Here is a 13488-nt window from a genome sequence, read left to right on the forward strand (position 1 = left end):
ATATGAGACTACCGAGAGAGGAGGTGTACAGAGAAAAGAGAACCGGTCCAAGGACTGACCCTTGGGGAACACCAACAGGGAGGAGAGTTGCCGAGGAGGAATTACCATGGAAAGAAACATGAAAGGAGCGGTCAGATGGAAGCAAACCAAGAGAGAGCAGTGTCACAGATACCAATGGAGCCATGATTTGTATTAGAAGGGGGAGATAACAGTGTCAGAGGAACGATCAAGGAGAAGGAGGAGAGAGCAAAGAAAATGAGAATATTTTTTTTTTAGAAGCAGAGCGTGCAGGGGGTGTAATGGCATTCTTCACCCTCTCCTGTTTAAAAAATAAATATAAAACAATTAAACGTTGTTTTTGGCCCCAAACAACAAATACATGCAATGAATAAAAATGATTACCTCTTAACTACAAAAAGCTTTAACATTTATTAGTCAAGCAAAAGGCTCTATGGAAAGATAAAAGACAAATCAAATGTGACAAATTCAATGCATGAATGGATTGTGTGAAAGTGAATTTACCAATAAATATAGCAATGAGAAAAAACAAAGTTTTATCCTGGGGGAAAAAATGTAAAAGTTTGAGATTTATCTATTAAAAAGAAATGTCTTTAGTAATCCAATATGATTTATTCAGTTACATTAATGACAAATTCTACATTAGCACTTCAGGAATTTCTGACAAGTAAAACAAAATAATTTGTTGCTAAAGTGATGTGGTACAGACCTACCAGTGAAAAGAAATACTGTTACCTATTAATTGTGTAACTAGCTGATGTATAATACACATTTTCTTTATTCAGCAATTTTTTCAGCCTAATACATAAAAAATACAAAATTATTATCCTAATACATCAAAATGAGTTTGTAAGAACACAAGTCCAGCTGCAGGGTGGGGCATGTTGTAGAAGTGCAACTCCTTACAACTGAATAGAGCTTCAGATCACCACTTTGCAGCTATCCATTTTTTTTATTATTGGCCCCTCGTGGCACTTTGTAAAACAGCTGCACAATGCTAAAAAGTGAAGTGTTGAATGAAAGTGAAAGCTATGTGCAGTTACATATAATGCCAAGACTTGGGATGAAGGGTTTTATAGGAGGCAGTCTGAAGAAGTGAATGTACTGTCAGAAAATTGCATCACCCTTTTCTAGCACCGGCCCTGGATGCGGTGAACTCTCACTCCCTGTTGATACACCGATGTTCTGTACAATTTGAGCAGTGCTCTTCTCCCCCAGAATTACCAGCAAATTATTGTTGAAGTAGGCACTAATATTTAATGAGGTTGCTGAATAGGAAATTACCCAGTGGAAGACTCTGCGCGTGGATTACTCCCAAAAGAAGTAGCCAGATCTTTAATTAGTCACAATTGAGTTGTTACCTAACAGTCTTCAGACAGCAATTAATACTGTGCTTGTTATTTTAGAATTATGTAAATGATGGTGTGATTTTCTTCTTGTGGGCTCGGGCTGGTGATGGAATGCAAATAAGCAAACAGAGATGAGGAGGAAGAGCGTCCTAAAACAAAAATATCAGCCCGCTAACAATGAAAGATTCTGCATGTAGGATTTAAAGTGAATCTGTCCTTTGTCCATGTAGTGCACAGCTACAGGCTTGCTATAAAGATAAAAAAATAAAAAATAAAAAATGAAAATAAAAAGAAACCTTCACTGCAATGCTCTCCTTAAATCCACAAACGTATCTAATGGTACTCCTCAGCCACTAGAGGCAGAGGTTAGAATTCGAGTCACGTGACTTGGACTCGAGTCTGACTTAAGTCTCCTAATAAACAACTTGCAAATTTGACTCGGGGCTTTTCACCAGCAACCTGCAACTTGACCCGTGACTTTCTTTCTCTGCTGACAGCAGAAGGGGGAAGGGAGGGAGGCAGTGAGGCTTTTGTTACACAGCCTTCCTCCCCCCCTTCAGCTGTCAGAGGGGAAAACTTAGAATGCAAGAAAGGTGGGGAGGAAGGTAGTGAGTTTCCGGCCTTTCTTGCATTCTAAGCTTTCTCCTCTGATAGCTGAAGGGGGAGGGGGGTGGCTGTGTTACAGAAGCCTTACTGCCTTCCTCCCTTCAGATGTCAGAAGAGAAATCTGTGGACTTAGAATGTGATCCTGTGCTCAAGAACAGGATCAGAGCTCTGTTTCTATATTGGGACAAATGGGGATAAATAAAGTGACTTGACTTGAAACTCGACTTGGAAGAATTCCTGGTGACTTGAGATTTGACTTGGGACTTGGTGTCACTGATTTGGGACTCCACTTGGACTTGAAGCATAACGACTAAGCCCAACCTCTGACTAGAGGCCACCAATCTTCTGATTTGAATGATAGCCATCAACCTTTAAACCCAGACTGTTAATTCTCTTTGGTCATCACCCTAGGCAGGGCTCCCAGGACAATATTGCAGAGAGCCAATAGATGCTTGTGGAGGATAAAGGGATAAAGGCATGCAACATCATGGTTTGTGCAAAGAAAACTAGAAAAAAGGTATGTATACTGAGTTTGAAAAAAGGAGCTCCAATGGGGTGGGGTAGGGAGGGGCATGAAACATAAAGCCCAAAGCTACACTTCATCTTTAAACCCCAGTCCTTCAGGAGCTTATATGAACTTTTATTTTGTTCCTCTTTTGCGCTGTTGAGCAGAGGAGTAAAGTAATACAGACAGAGCTCTGGACCCTAGTTGAATATTCCCCCTATTGGAAATGAGGAGGCAGCTCCTTAGCACCACCCCTGCTTAAGAAAGTTGTCTTTTCTTGCCACATCATGAAAAACAGCAGTCAACACATTTTGGGACTCATCATCCTCTCTTCATCGGGGCTAAAAATCACACATACAAGAGTATTCATATCACTAAAAGAACCACTATTATATATACAAGATGTCCTTAGTCCTAGGTAGTGATAATAGTTTGGCCCTGGTAGAAAACTTGTTGTAATCTGGAAGTGTCAAACGCACAGATTTATTGGGCAAGTTCAGTTCCAACGACCTGGTCGTTAAGAGAATCGGTGGGAGAGACGCCATGCTGCTGTACACGGTTCAGTTCTTGTACAGTGTATTCCTCTGAGAGACAGTTGTAAGCAGGTAAGTGGTTAAATGAAGAATACCTGTAGTTTCTTGGATGATGGAATGCTTTTACAGCCCAAAGGAACCACTAGTGCTGGGTTCTCGCTAGATTCTATTTATTTTAGTTCACTTGTTTTTTAAAGCCAAACTTTCAGCACCATTTCCTTCAATCTCTCCATCCTGCCTTCTACCCGTTTTCCAAGAAAGCAACTGGTTCTTTGTCCCTTCGTGTTGACCTGTGATCCGGGACTTAAATCTTGTTGATGAAATTCTACAGTTGTTGGCCTTCTTCATTATGTCATCACATTGGTGAAATCTTCAGGACTGAGAGGACCCAGCCATTGAATACAAAGTATTACCTTCTCAATATAGGAATGTGGGCACTCAAAGCAGGACCCTTTCCTTCTGTAATGAACACAATGCAGTCCTATTTTCTATTGCTCAAATCTTAGGTAAGAAGAGCTTAGGGAAGCTGTTATATATGATTTATTGACCCTATAAGGCAAAAAAGCAAAGCCCTGGGCTAAATGGCTTTAGGAGGATGTCATAAAGTGATTTGCTTTGGGCTTGCCAAAAAGTTAATCATCCCCCTGGCGAGTACAGAAGTGCTGGCTAGACACACTGCCAACACCTGCTGTGATCTTGCTCCAGCTTGTAATGACCATCTGTTGGCCCAGGCAGATGACACTCAGGAACACGTGTTAAAGAGCAAGAGTTTATTTATGAGGGGGTGCTGAGAAGTTTCCGGCTTTGTCCCCTTCCAGATGAAATAGAAAAATGAGTGTGGGGGCATATGACAGACTAATATCTTAGTATGTAACTGTGCAAATATCAGGTCTTTGCAAGTCTTAAAACTGTTTTTTCTTTTAGTGAGAAGCTGTGATTACAGAGGCATTAGCAAAGTTTCACGTAGTTGGAGTTACGGGCCGTCATGAAATTTTTGTTTCTCCAGGGAAAGTCAGCAAAGGACATTCACACTGAGATGTCACAAACACTGGGAGAGAAGTGTTCTTCCTACAGCACTGTCAAAACCATGATATCTCGTTTCAACACTGGGCATTTAATCGTTGAAGATGAGCCCCGCAGTGTGCGCCCCCCAACCTCAACTGACCTGGCAACCTGAAATGCTGTCCATGAGCTGATTATTGAGGACCAGCGAATATCCGCAAAAAAGATAGCCCAGACACCTGACATTCCATGGGAGCATGTTGGGTTTGTTATCACCACTATCCTAGACATGCGCAAGCTTTCAGCGAAGTGGGTGCCGAAATGTTTGAACAGTGATCAGAAGAAGGGACGAGTTGAACCATCCAAAGCGGTTTTGCCCCATTTTGAAGTTGCACAGGACCTTTTGGCTAGGTTAGTGACCGAGGATGAAACCTGGCTCCACGTCTATGATCCTGAAACCAAGTAGCGGGTCCCTGCGGCCGAAAAAGTTCCAAACTCAGAAATTGGCCCAAAAAGTAATGGAGTCCGTTTTCTGGGACAAAGAAGGTATTCTGTTGGTGGATTACCTACCTCAGGGCTCTAGTATCACCGGACAGTAATATGCTAACCTCCTTGACCAGCTGAAGGAGGCAATTAGGACGAAATACAGTGGAAAATTGACCAAAGGGATCCTTTTTTTGCAGGACAACACACCTGCGCAAGGACTTTTATTTGAACGGTCTAGAAAAGCTGCTACTATGTGGTACCAAGTGCATCAGTCTCAGGGGGGAATATGTTGAATAAATGTGTTATTTCATAACTCTCTTCATTCTGGGCAAAATCAGGAACTTCCCAGCACCCCCTCGTAAATTTTATAACTCTTCTAGTAATGAGACCATGCCACTACAAAATACTTATTTATGAGGAACTTTGCAATGCTCCAACACTAAATGGCAGTGTTACCATGTCTGGAAGTCTAGAAAGGCTTATAAGACCTAGACAATGATGGTAGGCTCCACATATTCTAAGTGTCATGCCCAATTATTCATAAAATCATGTGGAATAATTATATGATGTTTCCTGTTTTATAATGGAAACCCACTGGAAATCATCTTTCCATTTCCCTGTGCACAGAGACGTTGACTGTCTCTACACATGGGATGCTGATTACGAAATTTATTCTGCATATTGCTTGACCTTTGGGAAAGTTTGGACTGTGGAGGCAATCTTTCGGCTTAAAGGATCCTTTTGAGGACAATCTTCATGACCATCTATACTTAGCGTCCTTGTAGGGATTGGGGGATTAAGCGTATGTTCTTATTTATGACAAAAGATTTTTGGCCACCAGCAGAAGTTGCACCTATTTATCCTCCAGATGAAGAATTTGTCTAAACCCGTTGGGTTTTACTGACTCAAAACTGAGTTTTGAGGTCATATGTAGTATTTCAATCAAAATACTTTATATAGAAAATTTCTGCATATTTTGTTATATGACTGTTAAGGTGGACAGTTTAAAGACTTGGCATATGTTTTGATCAATGTTTTTAGTGTGGATTGCAAAGCATGTTACAAAGAAAGTGTTGAGGTATGAGCCAGTACCGACCACAAAATATTTTATTTCCATTTTGTAAAACTATAAGGAATTTAGGAGTATCTTAGATAGCTAGAATTACAAATGGAATGGTTAAACATCATAAAATAATTCAACCCACCAACACTCCCAGATTACTTGTTTAGGTGGAGGAACAGATATCAATCCTTCATAAGTCTAAAGGAACCTAGCTTGCACATTGGTTTTGTTGATCTTATCTTACCATCTGGTGCAACTTCACCCACAGATCTCATATTTACCTTTTATCGAGATTAGGAAATACTCCAACTGATGAATTTCTTTCCAATCCAATCATTGCTTGTAATCCTTTACACTGCCACATTTTGGGGTTAGCTACCACCATCAATTATTGCTCACAGACAAAATATCAGGCTAGGGAACAAGATCCTCTACCTGCAGCCCATTCATAATCCCCAACACACCTATGATGGATCTCCCAAAATTCCCTTGAGGACCTCAAACCACCCATTCAAGATACCCAAGTCTAACCTCCTCATCCCTGCCCTAATGGGTGGGATGGGAAGCTTGCATCCTAACTGATCACTACCACCTAATTTCCTCAAACCAGCCATTCCAGATTACAAAGTCCCCACCACCCCAATACTAATGGGCAAGAGGGAGGGTAGCTCACACCCTAACTAACATCTACCCTTGCACGTTCTATCTCATTTCCCTTTCACATCTTCCTTGGTCCACCTTGGTTAAAAGAACCTAAAATGTTAAAGTGTACCTGAACTCAGAAGCCTTTCAGTACAAAAACAATAGCTGAGGCCCCTTCACAACTACAGTTTCACTTCTTTTATTGCTTCATCTCAAATCATTTTCAGAGGATAATGATATTTGGTCAACAGCTTATTTAACAACATTGCTAACACATTAGAAGGCTGGGCATGGTCAAGCAAATTTTTTTAGCCCAGAGGAGCTTGGAGTAAAAAAGTAACCCTTTAGAGCCTGAAAAAGCAATACTGGAAATTTCATCTTAAGAGAGTAAGACAACAGCTCCCATCAAACAGAGAGGCAAGCAGCACTGGCATTGTGCACTAGTAAAACAATGTTATGTAGGTATGTAGAACATACCTAGGATAAGATCAAGGATAAGATCAAATGAACAAAAGTTTAATTCAGGTTTGCTTTAAACTGACTTACTTCCAATGTCATTTATAGTCTGGGAGTTTGCCAGATTTACCTCCTACCATAAAGAGTTATTTGCTTTGATTTAAAAAAAGACGGAGATAAGCTTCTAATTGCTGAGTAAACAAAATAGGAAACATCAGCCTGAATGATCTAATTAGAAAAGAAAATAATTTTGCCTCCTGGAGCAATAGAACCTTACTGTAAACATTTGACAATTTTCTCTTTATATGTGGCAGTGAACACTTGGAAAATGTGCGTGTTTCATTTTAAAGTGATGGCAGTTGCTGTATGTTGAGTGTACAAAAGGATGATGTATTTACCCCCCCCCCCCCCCCACCCCTCCTCCAGAGAAAAGTACCCTGGCTTCCATTGTTGTCCCACCTCCTGGAAAAAGCTCTATGTAGAGTGAGGCTGAGGGTAGGCTGCCATCACATTCGGGACCCTACATGCCAAATGACCATAGATTTAGGAAAACTATTGGAGCACATGTATATATATAGTAAAGTAAGTGTACTCTTTTGGTGAAGCTAGTGGGGGGGGGGGGGATAGTAGAATCAAATAGGAGTCCCTGTTTATATATATATACAGGACTCCTCCTTATATATTACAATATATCCTGGCGGTATTTTTAGCAGAACTTCTATATGTAACAGCAGGAGCATAGCATCTTCCTTTGTGCTATCTAATTAAAGCCTTTATATACCAAGGCAGTATTATAAACATATATGTATTTTTTCACAATAATATTACAGTACAATTACATATCAAATATGGACCGGTATCATTCTGTCCTTATCACATTCTAAGTGGATTTTAAATGAATCAGAATTGATTTAGCAGCTACCCTTCCCATCATATATTAGTAAATTGGTTTGGTTTAAAACGCTCAAATGAGTTAATATTTCAATAGCTCACAGGCCATTAAGTGTAATTAGCACAAAATCTTTGCAGATGGCAAATTGAGGAATTAAGTCATTAGTAAGTCAGTCAAAGAACTCCACAAGAAGAAGGAGGAGAGGGAACATTTCTCAACACTTAAAAAGAATGGGTTTTTAATGCCATTCAGCCATTGAAAGTATGTGAAGGCCCATTACTTCCATGTCTTGGAATGCTTAAATAGAAAGATTTTTACTTTGAGAAGAATTGTATATTATGACATAGTCATTTAGTATAAACTGCTCTTCTTTTCGAAGGTCAAATGCACTACAGAATTGAGATATTTCGAACAAGCTAGACAATAATGTGGATTCAGCTTTTTGTTTTCAGTTTTGGACTGTGTGTAAAAAGAATAAAGTTTTTTTTTTAGCTAAGGAAGTGGCTGAGAGTAAAGATCAATATAAGGTTCAGCTGGTTTAAATGTTTTTTAATTGAAAACTTATTAGCACAAAAAAAACCCAACACATTTCATCAGTCAAACCTCTTCTTCAGGGCTAAAGGTTTGCTGGTTTGTGGATAAGGTGGTGCAGATAAGCCTGCATGATGCACCTGGGTGTGTTCCAAAATGAATTTGCATTTCTAATGTTGCCTGTTCCCCCCACCCTGTGAGTTTTTAAGCCTTGTATGTCTATACTGGTGAGCATGGTCACCATGACGGGAAGCAATTAGAAATCCAAAATTTTACAGTTGTCACCGTGTTAGGAGATTAGGAGAAATCTTAACGTGTCTTAACTACTACACATTTAGAGCATACCTAAATTCCTAAAGGTAGACAACCCTTGTATATCAAGTAAAAATGTTGTCTTTTTGTTTTGTTTTTTAAGTGCAGCACCACCCCTTTAGGTTTTGATTGCCATCTTAATGGGAGCTCAGAGCCTTCCAGAACACCTACGGCATGCATCCCGGGAGGCTCTGGCTGCTCCTTTCCGGGCATGCGCAGAAGGGGTATTTTCCCACCTTAAAACTCTAACACTAATTGTTGGGTCTTTGTGACTTTTAAAATGTAGCTGTACTTGGGCTATGGAGATACAAAAATAAATATATATATTATGATCAAATATCGTCTGCGGAAGGGCGGCATATAGAATCCAGGATATGGATTACGGTGAATGTGGGCTCCAAGGATGATGGGTGAAGAATGGAAGTCACTCTCCTTTAGGAGGCTGGTCAGTAGATTTCTCTGTAGGGCCCTGAGTTTAAGCTGTGGAAGACAATGGTGGAGTCTGTAGCCTGGCCACCCAACTACTAATCCACTTGCCAAAATACCTGCCCCATTATATATATCTGGGGCAAACCTACAGGAGGTGGCTGTGGCTGTGCTGGAAGTTTTGGAAGACTTCACACCCTGCATGTTGCTGTACATTAACTGTCTGGTGTTGGTCTCTGCAAATTGCCCTACAAAGACTCATAGAAATCTATCAGTTATTAGGCTGAGCCAAGGCCTACAAAATGAAAGCTGACATTAGCTGGATTTGGTTTTTGTACCAGATTTAGGGAGACCTTTCCATTTGCTTTTTGTTTACAATAAATTTGGGACCACAAAATTTCCCAAAGAGACTATGATGTCCGGTGCATTCCTGCCCTAAAGTTGCCTAAAGTTATAAGCAATATATATATACACATATTTAACACTGAGGATGAATTACTCCACAGTGCATTCAGACAAAAATAAATGAGAGTTTAAAAGCTTAGCTACTGTTTAAAAATATATGAGTGTCCATAACCCCAGTTCTTTTATGATTTCCTCTAGGGTTCTCTCTTTTAATCCAGTTTTTTGGCTAAATTCATTTTAAATTTCTTCCTTAATTTAGTTGAGAATAATTCTCATTATGATAAAAATTATATGTTACAGAGGGAGTCTTTAACCTTGGGTCTATTTGTTGTGGTTAATTTACCAGTACTGCATTATTACCTTTTCTTTATATTATTCCTCCCCAGCAGCTGTCTCCACATGCCATGAAAGATCACAAGGATACCCAAAAGTGAAGATTAACACCTTCTTGGTAGATCATATGCTAAAATATTCTACATCTGTAGCAGATTGCATTTCTGTTGTAACACGAATAAACAAAAAATGATCGGATATTTCTGTAAAGGCGGAAAATTTTCTCTAGTTGCCCATAAATTTCCCTCCTTTATATTTCGAAAAATAAAGCAAATGTAATTGGTCACTCTGTGCAGTTTTTTTAACCTAAAAGTTAAGTTAGTTGTGTTGCTGTTCAGGCTGATTGCCCAAGAGTGGACATTTATTTGGATTCTAATGGAACCAAATAACCCCTATTTTCGGGCTAAATTTGGTAAGCCAGTTTTCAGTATTCTGCAGGAAGCTACTGCCCACTGCGTTCATTAACCAGGGCTCACCGCTGCTCGTAATGACACTGGACAACATGCATTTTCCTTATTTCACCGAATGTCCCTCAAACTGAACAAATGTTGTTCGAGCATCACTAATGAAAAGCTGACTTCTACATTTTTACACTTAGTAAACAGACTTTAGAACTTAGAATTTACACAATAAATAATTTCACACTTTTAATAAAGTTCTTCAGAGCATAGAAATTGGAGATGTATTTGATAATTTGTCTTTTTTATTTCATATAAGACTTATACAGAATCATAGATGTCTAGAATATATCACACAATTTATTTTTTTTATTGGATTTTCAAAAAAGTTATATAAAGTCAACCTCTAGTCATTGGTTTGTAAAGACGGTACACTTGGATAATATTTTTTTTTCCAGTTTGGCAGATTTGGGGTTCTGCATTTTTCCAGGTAAAGACAATAGTTATTTTGGTATAATGTGGAGAAGCGATTATTTGAAGCACTCATATCACAATTGTTATAATGACCTAAATCACATCAAACAGATTACAGATATGGGGTAAACCAAGATCTATAACATATAAAGTTAATAACCAAAAAGGTCTGACCTCAACACCGCCTACAGAATGAATAGGTTGTGATATACTGTGGTGCACAGTGCTGGATCGCCAGCCATATAAGTGTCTCCTAACAGCTAGGAAGTTATAATCTACAGTCCAAGTGATCACTGAAGAAAAAGAGACTACTAAAATGCATCCTCCTGCCTGCAGCAGATTTATTGACATGATCTCAGCCTTGGAGTTTATTGTTTAATGCTCACTGTTGTATATTGTAACATCAGCAATTTATTATTACAAACTTGCAGTTACTAAATGGTCCATTTGTTTTTCTTTTTGATGCAACATTGTTACCTCTATCGGTCCACTGAAATATTTTAGAAAAGGTTATAAGAAGCTTTTTTTCCTTCTATGAACCAACACACCTGTAGAATATGATGGTTCAGCATTTTGAGATAAATGAATACTTGGGAAATAATTGAAGTGTTGTGTAAACACAACCCATCCATTGGCTGAAGATGTCTTATCGCGGCTGTGTACAAAGCAGAACAGAGGTAGACAGCATGAAATGAAGGTCGCTCTGCCATGTGGAACTGGAGGCTTAAGATAAAGGCTCAGGAAGAGCACAGGGCAAGTCTGTCATGAACCGCTGCCTTTCAGGCGATAGCATTTCTGCTATGTAGAACTTTTCTTTCCTATGTTAGAAAAACTAGGATGTGCTTATAACGAGACCAGGGAATGCTGTGTGCTGATAATATTTTACATTTAGGAATTTTACAATGCGGCAAATATTACATAGGGAGCAAAGAAAGAAAAAAGATTGGGAAAATCGACTTCCCGAATCGCAAAGGTGCAGATTGGAGCTGTCCAGACAAAATCCCAGTGGGCCGCCTCCTCTCAAGGATTAGAATGCTGGCAGATAGTGATGGAGAAATTGGCAATAATCCTTCTTACCTGATGGTTCGGAAAAAATGTTATTCTTCTTGATCAACACATATTTATGGTCCAATTGGTACAAAATAAATACATTAGTTTGCTCAGGGAGCTTGCACTTCAACCATTTGGGAGCTCATAAAGTAGGGGGTCATACTTTGCAGAGGTGTCATAACAATACGGCATGACTTTTTGTGTACGTGTACCTAAAATCATTTTAGAGCCGCATAGTTTAGCGCTTGGTCTCCAAGCAAACAGCTCAATATACAGATACACTATGGAACTGTTTTATTTGCCAGAATGCTATTTCTATTCAGTCCAGCAGGGCGGTGGACTTTTTTTTTTCTGCTGCAGGTAAGTAACCATTTCAGGTAGCCCCTCCACACACACACCAGCTCATCACACGGCAGTAAAAGAAGATGTCATAAATGAATGAGCTCCATGCATTGTCACTCTGCTCTCTTCACCCATTAGCAAGCACCTTCCATAGCAGCACAATTATGTGGCTCCTAACTTCTCCCTGGATCTGCTGTACAGTTGGTCGAGAAATCCATCTGAATTCAGAATTCAGCATTAAAAATGTTTATTGAGCCTTATTGTACCTGTTGTACCTGTGTAGAAACACAAAAAAATGTAAAAAATGTAAACAAATGTTTCACAAATTCAAAAACAATTCACAAATGCACTTCACATTAAATATCAAGACTGTTGTTATGCATGGTACATAAACAATATCTTAAAATACATTTTAGCGTGTTCACCATGATCCATTTCTTAGTAACCTCCAAACCCGACGCGTTTCACTGAATTAAATCTACTTCTTCAGAAGCACATTATTTGTGGAGGAATCATGCAGCTATTATTAGAAAAACATGTTTATCCTAACAACTTCCCAGGGAATGAGGGTGATCCAGAGCCAATGGGAAGAGAGAAGAGACCAAGGAAAAGATCCAGGAACACTAAACAGGCTGTATACTAATCTTGATGGATCCACAGAAGCCAAAAAAAGTGCCAACAGTTCCAAATAGCAATGATTCTGTTCCCCATATGGATTTCCTAAATTACAAGTTCCAAAGTGAAGTCAGAATAGAACTATCCAACCGAGACTCATGTGGTCATGTGACAAGCTTGGTGCCAGGTGATCCTGTCTGGTTTGTAGTGGGTGAGGGTCTGCTTTAATGTACACTGCCCATTAGCTGCCATAAAAGTCAATGAAAGAGTTGTAACAATTATTCTAGTATGATATTATAGTGAGGTATGGACACAAGGCCAGGCAAATTGGCTTTATTGGGGGCGGAGAGGAGAGGCGAAATGCCGATCGCTGGTTTTCGCTAACAGAAGTGACGCTGCAGGAGATCACATGACAGATTTGGGTAAGCTTCGAATATAGAAAAACTACACAATGGTTACATGGGGGATGTAGAAATAGAGTTATTTTATTTGTTCAAGCCAAGAATATATTTAAAAGACCTTGTGAAATATTTCAATTTTCATAAATACCCTGAAAAAATAAATAAATATTCCAAAAAGGTCAGAATCAACAAAAATGGTAAAATACCTGAAATTGCCTGTTCAGTAAAACCAGACTGCAGGATGTACACCGAGGCAGTGACAAATAGAAGTCTGTATTTATAGCCGTTCCATTCTGTTGCTTACACCTGCAATTTATTGCTAGCTATAAGGCAACTTGCTGTATAATTTGTGTAAATGAGCCGGGTAGAAACTGATTTTCTTCCATGGCACCCAATTAGTTTGCCCTTTTCCCACATTCTATGGATTTCCAGTCCCCGGTCTCTCATTGACCTTCTGTTATAGTCACAAGCACATTTATTTTTGTATTTTCTATTTAGTGAGCTGCATGTCCTGAGACGGGAGGTCGCCCACAAATTTAAATGAGGCATTTGCTGCCACGCCAGTCAAACAGACATCGGTCATAAATAAAACAAATAATTTGTAAAACCTACTACCAACAAAATATACAAATGGGAAGGGAGAGAGAGA

Source organism: Pyxicephalus adspersus, chromosome 12 (genome assembly GCF_032062135.1).
Source record: "Pyxicephalus adspersus chromosome 12, UCB_Pads_2.0, whole genome shotgun sequence".
NCBI lineage: Eukaryota > Metazoa > Chordata > Amphibia > Anura > Pyxicephalidae > Pyxicephalus > Pyxicephalus adspersus.